Raw genomic sequence first — 9,166 nt, forward strand, 5'->3', positions numbered from 1 at the left:
GCATACTTGGGCATTTGTGAAAGGGCTTCAATAAGGGGGATTTTTATGTGAAATTGCTTGAAGATGTTAAGGAACTTCTTCAATTGAGCATCTTCTTTGTCTTGCTTAAGCCTTGTCAGGTATGGCATTGAAGGCTTGTATTCAAGAACCATTGAAACTAGAGGTTAGGGACAAGTTTCATCTTGCTTTGTACCACTCTTTTCACTCACATTTCCAATCGGGTTACGGTCTTCCTGAACGGCTACCTTTTCATTTGAAGCACTTGGGCCTCCTTAGCCCTTGCCTCCAATTGCTTCTTGCTCCTCAGTGTAACGACTTTAAAATGTTCCCTCAGGTTATTTTCAGTATTTTTTTGGTAAACTACCTAGGGAACTTATAGAGAGCTTTCTTGAGGTGTGTGATATGCTGAAGATAAACGGGGTGACGGATGATGCAATCAAGTTGCGAGCCTTCCCATTTTCCCTAAAGGAGAGAGTGAAGCAGTGGTTACACTCATTACATAGAGCGTTAATTACCACGTGGGAGGAGATTGTAGAAGCTTTTTTGGCCAGTTATTTTCCTCCCGGAAAATCAGCAAAGCTTACGAATGAGATTTCATCCTTTGTTCAGTTGGAATTAGAGTCTCTATTCGAGACATGGGAAAGGTTCAAGGAGTTCCTTAGAAAGTGCCCGCAACACGGATTCCCGGAGTGGATGATTGTTCAGACCTTTTATAATGGTTTGAACCCGAGTACAAGGCAACTCTTGGATGCGGCAGTAGGAGGTACCTTAGGTAGCAAGACCCCTGATGAGGCCGGTCAGTTAATTAAAGAAATGGGGTTAAACAGCTACCAATGGAATGCTAGGAAGAAGAAAAAAGTGGTAGGTCTCCATGAAATAGATGCGGTAACTTCATTGGCAGCTCAAGTGGAAAATTTGAGTAAGAAGTTAGATCTTCTAACTTCAAATAGAGTGGCGGCCGTGACTAATTGCACCGGGTGTGGTGGAGGACATGCTCCCTCCGATTGCCCGATCTCTATCGGTGATATTTCTTCGGTGGAGAACGTTGATTTTGTAGGTAATGGCATGAGACCTCAAGGAAACCCATATAGCAATACCTACAATCCGGGTTGGAAGAATCATCCCAATTTCTCATGGACTAATCAGGGTCCACAAAAGGCCATTGGGCCACCGGGTTTCCAACAACAACAATAAGCCCCTCAGGTGGAAAACAGAGTCTCAGGTTTGGATACCCGAATGAATGACTTAGAGAAGCACTTGACTAGATTTGTGCAATCTGCAAATACAAGGTTTGAATTAGTCGAGGCTATACTTCGCAACCACACCGCCTCTTTGCATAACCTTGAAAATTAGGTGGGGCAAATTGCGAAGTCTCTCTCTGAAAGGCCACATGGAAGCTTGCCGAGCAATACAGAGACCAACCCTAGAGAGCACGTGAAGACGATCACGTTGAGAAGTGGTCATCCGGTTGAAGGTAGGCTTCCGAGTGAGAAGCCAAAAGAACACGCACACGAGGTTATAGAGGTAGAAGAGGGAACAAGTAAAGAGAAAGAGGTGGCACCCCCACCTTTCAAGCCAAGAATCCCTTATCCCTCTAGATTGAAAAATGACCAAGGGGATGAACAGTACAAGAAGTTCCTGAGTTTGTTCAAGGAACTCCACATCAATATTCCTTTTGTTGAGGCATTGGTCCAAATGCCTAAGTATGCGAAGTTCTTGAAAGACTTGTTGACTAATAAGAGGAAGTTGGAGGAAAGTGCTTCAGTGATTTTAGATGCTTCATGCTCAGCGGTATTACAAAAGAACATGCCAAACAAGAAGAAATACTCGGGAAACTTCATCATTCTGTGTAATATTGGCAATCTAGGTGAGGAAATGGCATTGGCGGACTCAGGGGCCAGTATCAATGTTATACCATACACCTTCTTTCAAAAGCTAGGCTTGGGCGAGCCTAGGCCTACTTAGATGACTTTGCAACTAGCGGACCGAATAGTGTGACATCCGAGAGGCATCATTGAAGACGTGCTTGTCAAGGTGGACAAGTACATTTTTCCGGTTGACTTTATAGTGCTAGACGTCGATGAGGATGCGAATGTACCTTTGATACTTGGGAGACCGTTCTTGCGGACTTCCAAGGCATTGATTGACATGGACGGCGGAAAGCTAACTTTGAGGGTTGGAGATGACAAGCTGACATACCGCCTTGCTGAAGCCATACGGCATTCTCTTGATTTCGATGATACTTTATACTTTCTAGACATAATTGATGAGATTGTTGATGAATACATGTAGGAAATGTTCAATCCGGACCCATATGAGGGATTGTTCTACCAAGAAGAGGATTATGAAGAAGTAATGATGCTTGGTTCGACGGAAGAAGTATCATCTACCCCGGGGATCTTGTAAAAGGTGCTCCAGAAAATCAAGAGGGCTAGGAGACGCCACTGGAAACACTCCAAGGCTTTTGGAGATGTTTGTAAACCGAAGGAGTTGGATGAACCATCGCTAGGTGGTCTGAAGCCCGATAATTCACCCTCTATCCTCAAGAGACTTTACACATCATGCTTTCAAGTCATGGGTAAGAGGGCAACCTTCATCTATGAACCCCCGTGAGGTAAGACAAGGTATGTCAAGCTTAGTGACATTAAACAAGCGCTTCTTGGGAGGCAACCCAAGTTTACTGTTTTCTTATCTTCTAGTTTAGTTTGTTTGCATGAATAATTTGTTAAGTGTTGGTCTCTTGATTTTTAGATGCTTGTGCTGAGATTTTCTTGTCGGCTTTGAATATTCATCATGTGTTTTTATGTGGAATTGGCGAAGTTATGTCGTTTGAGCTTTATTTCATGTTTTTCGCTAGTAAAACTTGCATACTAGGGCAGGCTCTGAGTGTGTAAACATGTTTAGAAACTTTCTGCAGAGCCTGCAGGTTTTTGTAAGGCATCCAGTGAAAACGCACGGGCGTGTGGAATTTCCGCACGCCCGTGGATTTGTATTGTGAGCTCATCTAGAGAAGGCACAAGGGCGTGCGGCTGCCCCTGTAAACGACCATGCGAATATCGCACGCCCGTGGGTAATTTCCGCACGGGCGTGTGATTTCCTACAGAGTTTGTCAAATTATCCCGAGAGCACACAGGGGTGTGAACTCGCACCTGTGGGCGACCTTGTGAAAACCGCACGGGCGTGAGTAATTTCCACACGCCCGTACGAATCTCTGCAGAGGACCTCTCGACATCCCGAGAAGACACAGGGGCGTGCGCTTGCCCCTGTGAGTTGAGATTGTAAATGTCCACGCCCATGCATAATTGGCGTACATGTGTGAGAAACACTTAGGAGATTTTCTCGGATGTCCAGAGCAGTCACAGGGGCGTGCATCTACCCCTGTTGGTCGGGCGCACGGGCGTGCGTAATTTCCGCATGCCCGTGGAGATGCATTGATAGACTGTGTGAGTTTCTCCCGAGAGCACACAGGGGCGTGCATCTGCCCTATGGAGCTCTCTTAATGAGGCACACGGGCATAGGTAATTTCCGCACGCCCGTGTGGATGCGCAGAACGCCAAGGGGTGCGACTTCTTTCTCATCTCAACTCATCGGTGAGCCCTCTTTTTCTATTTTCTTGATTTCTTCATCAATTCATGATTTAATTCGATGAATCCTGTCAGACAGTCTTCGCTTCTTCAATTAGGGGGATTAGTCATGTTTAGAACAAAGTTAGAAGTAGTTTTAAGATTTATTTTTGGATTTTTAAGGCACGGCCGTGCGGGTTTTTCACGCCCGTGGATCCGCACGGGCGTGCGGAAATTCTGCACGGCCGTGTGGAATTCTACAGTAATACTTTATCATCTTGTTTGACCAATTTATTCTCAAATTTTATAGATTATGTCATCTCGGTCGAAGAAGCAAGCTGATAAGTGGCCACGTGAGTCATCTTCCAAGTCTGAGGACATCAGTTTCACCATTCTGGAGCACAGGGTTTGTTTTGAGCGGCTGTCGAGAGTTCATTTTAGACAAACTCGATTCCTTGATACGAGTATACTGAGAGATCTATAGCAGGGAAACGAGTTGGAAGACGAGGTCGAGTATCTTGTATCGGTAGGTAGTTGGAGGCAGTTATTGACTATTAAAGAGCTGACCATCACGAGCTCGCAGATCGAAGGTCTTGTCATCATTTGATTTCGACTGGATCCTATTCAAGCTTTGATAGTATTGATGCCATTCGGTTTCGAGTATTTGGACACCACCATAGCTTGAGGCGTTACTCGGTTTTCGGTTCTACTTGGCTTGTGAGGAGCCATTCACGGACATCGAGGAGTACTCTCGATTCTGGCTGATTATCCTTTAGCCTTGACCCCGCGAGAGAGCTTACGAGTGCTATGTGGTCGGGGAGTCGAGTCTGAGTCGGGGGTGTCCAAGGGACACGTGCCTTTCGACCTGCATACGAGATATTTACATGCCATCATGAGTAGGTCGGTGAATGGCAGCGGTGATAGCTGCTGGTGTTTTGAGCCGACGGGAACCTACATGTACTTGTACTCGATGGTTCGTAGCGTCTGCGATTCACTAAGGACACATCATGGCGAGTACATCGGACATCGGGGGGCATTATGCTAGGCGGGAGCGATCTTCTCGGGGCCCCTACATTACGAGATTAGTCTTTGGGAATGGGTCTCTTGGATGCGATTCGTGAGGGCTGAGAAGGCAGGTATACCTACCCCCACGAGTTTAGAGACCATTTGAGATTGATGGGCATGAGTGCAGCAGAGTTCGGACGAGGGGTTTTATGCGTTGGTGCTACCGACTCCGGAGATAGTGAGGATGAGGGGTGATCATCTTGAGGCTTCGCCTGCTCCCGACCTCGATCAGACCGATGGAGACCGAGACACCTTCGGCGGTGGAGGATGCTCTCCTCGTATGTATGTTTTCACCATCTCGAGCACATGATCGCTTCGAGAGACTCGAGAGTGCGGTGGGAGTGATACGGACCGAGATGGCTGAGGCTTGAGCAGAGATTACCGAGATTAGGGCTACGCAGGCCACTCAGTACACAGAGTTCATGGCACGTTTCAACGTGTTACAGCAGATCTTAGGCGAGGGACGTCACGCTTCTCATTTGTCTTGCGACCGAGGGACTCCTCATCCCCCTTGGCATCTCCCGCACCCCCATCCTCTATCTGACACCGGTGGATCCACCTTATGTTTCCCCACCACCAGTGATGTGAGGAGTGCGAGGCAGCGACACCGATATTTGACTTTATTTTTTTACGTATTTTTCTTTATTTTTGCATTTTATTTTTAGACTTTTTCACTCGAGAAAGGATTCTCCTTACGAGTTTATTTTTCATTTTGCGATTCGAGGTTGTATTCGTTTGTCTCATCTTTTATATATACTAGAGTTATTTTGTTTTTATTGAGCTTCTTTTGAATCCCTCGTATATGCGTGCAGATGGTCTTGTCATTTGGGAATTGAGACTTTGTCATGGGCACGACCAAAGTGCTTTGGCACTTGACCGTGTGAGCTTCACAACCCGTTGGAACACTATTCCCAAGGATTTAGCTTCATCCAACGCAACACTAGGAATCAGTGGAGTATTGTTTTAAGTGCTTCTCCCACATTTGCTATTGGTTGATATCCATTATGAGTGAGCTTGCATGTGTACATTGGGGACAATGTACAACTTAGAGTGTGGGGGAGTTTCATAGTGCACACATCCTTTTTATCGTTCTTGATTGATATACATGCTCACATACCTAATGGCGGTTCACCTTAGTTTCATTGATTGTATTCTTGAGTTTAGGAGAATTTTTAACATTGAATATCTTCATGCTCTAGTTTTATTTGAATTTTTAGGAATTTTTGCCCGATTTACATTTAGTGCACTGCTCACTCTTTAAACTCTATTGGAAACTCATGCTCGATGTTAAAGGGACTAGTTATAGTTGTTTCTTGTGTTAAATTCTGAAAAAAATAAAAATAAATAAAATAAAATAAAAAAAATGATGAAAAGAAGGAACAAAATAGTTTTCTTGTTTGTTTTGCATTTTGGGTGGAAAGAGCTACCACCTATGTAGTATGAAGCTACTCTCATAAGTCGGATACTAGTTATGCCCTAATGAGAGAAAGAGCTAACTCATAGGATGAGTGAAAGCTACCACTCCGGTAGAAAGAGCTACCACCTCGAAAGTGTGAAAGCCACCTTAGCGGCCGCTTGGGAAAGGGCTACCTTAGAGAATGTGTGAAGCTACTACCATCTTTAAAATTTTTGTTACTTTCTTATTATAGATAAATAAGTCCCTTATACTTAGAGCTTTGAGGATTATACCTTGGGTTAACTTGAGTGAGTCCACACACTTTCACGATTTCGGGTTTGTTGTCTTTTTTTTTTATTCAAGTTTTTAACTATAGCTTCGATTTTTCATATTTAGTGTTGATATTTCCCTTACTTGTAGAATGCTCTCTTTGTATAGTTTGGTGAACCTAAGGCCAAAGCACTTTTTAATATTTTTCTTCATTGATGCGAGAATGTTTAATTTTTTTGCTTGAGGACAAGCAAAAGCTTAGAGTGTGGGGGAGTTTGATAAGTGCTTTGCATGCGATATGAATCAGGCGTTCTTTCCTTATGTTGAGCATTATTTTTCTCGGGTTTTTACACTAATATGTGTGTTTTTATATTACTTTTATGCAGGTTGGGTTGTGAAACCAATTAGGAAGGAAAGAAGCCAATGTGGATCACAATGCACCGATTTTTGGAGAAATCTTGCTAAAGTTCAAGACGAAGATATGAGTCGGGTGCGAGATGCTAGAGTGTGCGGCAACCTCCCGTATTTGAGTTAGCACAACCATTTGGAGGGCACAAGGGCGGTTACACTCAAAGCATTACGACTTATGCACATAGAACAAGATCTCCATCAACTTATCCATCATTGAAGAAGCAAAGCGATCCACGGCATAAAGCGTGTGCCCGTTTATGTTACCTCGATGAAAAAGTGGATTCGGGAGTATTTTTTTGGAAGAAATCTTGTAGCGAGGGCATTGCAAGAAATCATGGCGATTCTATTCACGGTAGGCGAAAATGAGCGATTCGCGAGAATCCGCACGGGCGTGTGGAAATTACCCACGCATGTGCGAAAATTCCACAGAGGCGCCCACAGGGGCATGTGGATTCTCAATGCCAGCCCTATTTAAAGTCGATTCAGCTCCGATTTAAGGATTTTTTTCTCCATCTTTTCCCAAACTTAAGAGAGGGTTTCGGCTAGGGTTTTGGAGAGGTTCTATGGCTCTGACATCGTCATTCCTTTGGAAGAAGGTTGGTAGGGGAGCTTCCGTCGAGGCCTATCCTATACCGGACAAGGGAATCCTTTGATGACAAGTAGAGGACTTTCCACAAGACCATCGGCACGACTATCAAGGGGGTTTCTCCATGGATTCATTGCTTTTACATTCTATTTCTTTGATTGTACTTAGCTCCATGGAGAGCTAAACCCCTAGTAGGTACTTGGGTATTTGTGAACCCTAGGATGTATTTGTTTCATTGAATCTCTTTATTATACTTTCAATTAATTGATGTTTGTTGTGAGTTCCAACCTTGAGTGCTTGATTGTATGAACATTTCCCCTAGAGTGACACTAGGGTTGAGAGTTCTTGTCGGTAACCTTGTGAGTGACCCTAGAGCTCATTGCAACTCTATTCGAGTGCGAGGTTGAGAGGTTATCTAATCTCTCCTCCGGGACATGTATAGAGTTAGGCATAGTTGACCTTAGATTTGGGACTATGTATTTAAAGATTTCCATGACTCACCATTGCATTGATTAGGAAGCATAATAGATGGTTCTTGCACTTGAAACGATTGCCCTAGGCGGAGCATTATCCGAGTACCCCATCTTTATCTATTGCCTTACCTCCTCCTTTACTCGTGCTCTCTTACTTGTTGTTTTTACTTTTGAGAATTGAATCATTGTCACAATTACCACTACTGATCTTTCACATAGCTAAGAAGTGGATTAATTGTTTTTATTCCCTACTCCCTTTGGATTCGATACCCGCTCATCCGGGATTATTACTTCGACAAACCCGTGCACATGCGGGATATATGCAAGGGGACCTTTTCAAGCAATTCGTTAAAAGATTCACAGTTTCCAAGTCTTCTAATTGCCTCTTATTGGTGAGGAGATCTTTCATGAACTTTACATACTTGGGCATCTGTGAAAGGGCTTTGATAAGGGGGATTTTTATGTGAAATTGCTTGAAGATGTTAAGGAACTTCTTCAATTAAGCATCTTCTTTGTCTTGCTTAAGCCTTGTCAGGTATGGCACTGAAGGGTTGTATTCAAGAACCCTTGAAACTAGAGGTTAGGGACAAGTTTCATCTTGCTTTTGTACCACTCTTTTCACTCACATTTTTCAATCAGTTACGGTCTTCCTGAACGGCTACCTTTTCATTTGAAGCACTTGGGCCTCCTTAGCCCTTGCCTCCAATTGCTTCTTGCTCCTCAGTGTAACGACTTGAAAATGTTCCCTCAGGTTATTTTCAGTATTTTTTTGGTAAACTACCTAGGGAACATTCAGAAGTTGCCCTTGTAAGCTATCCAGACTTGGGTTTCTAGGGATTGAATTGAAGCTTGGACATTCCTAAGCACTGTACCAAATTCATCAAGTCGAGTGTTTACACCTAGAAACTTTGCCTCTGTGTTTATCATAAACTTGGATAGAACATCCTTAGTGGTGTACTTCCTCTCTTGTTGTGAAGGAGCTTGATACTGATTTCCTTGAGGTGGTGGAGGCCTTGGTTCCAAGAGAAATTTGGGTGGTTCCTCCACCCCAGGTTATAGGTGTTACCATAAAGATTTTCAGGCCATTTTGGTCTTTCACTGACATAATCAATAGTCTCAACTAGTATCAGAGAAGTAACAAGAATGGGGCATTGCATTGTTGCGTGCCCGACACCACATGTCTCACATGACTTAACTGCTTCAGAATTTGAGCATGAACCCATCATGAATTGATCAAGTCTTTTTGCCAATGCATCAACCCTTGTAGTAAGAGCGGTGTTATCATTTACTTCATAAATAACTGCCGCCCTTGGTGCCTTCTAGTGTGTTCTCTAATGACACTCATTATTTGTCATGTCTTCAATGAGTTTCTCGGCATCTTCTGGGTACTTATTGCTTAAAG

At 43.8% G+C, this 9,166-nt stretch overlaps 1 non-coding gene across 1 annotated transcript; it reads right to left on the bottom strand.

Annotated features, from left to right (window-relative positions):
• Positions 1-576: 576 nt before the first annotated feature.
• Positions 577-683, bottom strand: LOC120269559. The gene has a single exon (XR_005539209.1). It is a non-coding gene; the product is annotated as a small nucleolar RNA R71 (small nucleolar RNA).
• Between the last annotated feature and the right edge of the window lie 8,483 nt (positions 684-9,166).

The sequence above is a fragment of the Dioscorea cayenensis genome, chromosome 9 (genome assembly GCF_009730915.1).
Source record: "Dioscorea cayenensis subsp. rotundata cultivar TDr96_F1 chromosome 9, TDr96_F1_v2_PseudoChromosome.rev07_lg8_w22 25.fasta, whole genome shotgun sequence".
NCBI lineage: Eukaryota > Viridiplantae > Streptophyta > Magnoliopsida > Dioscoreales > Dioscoreaceae > Dioscorea > Dioscorea cayenensis.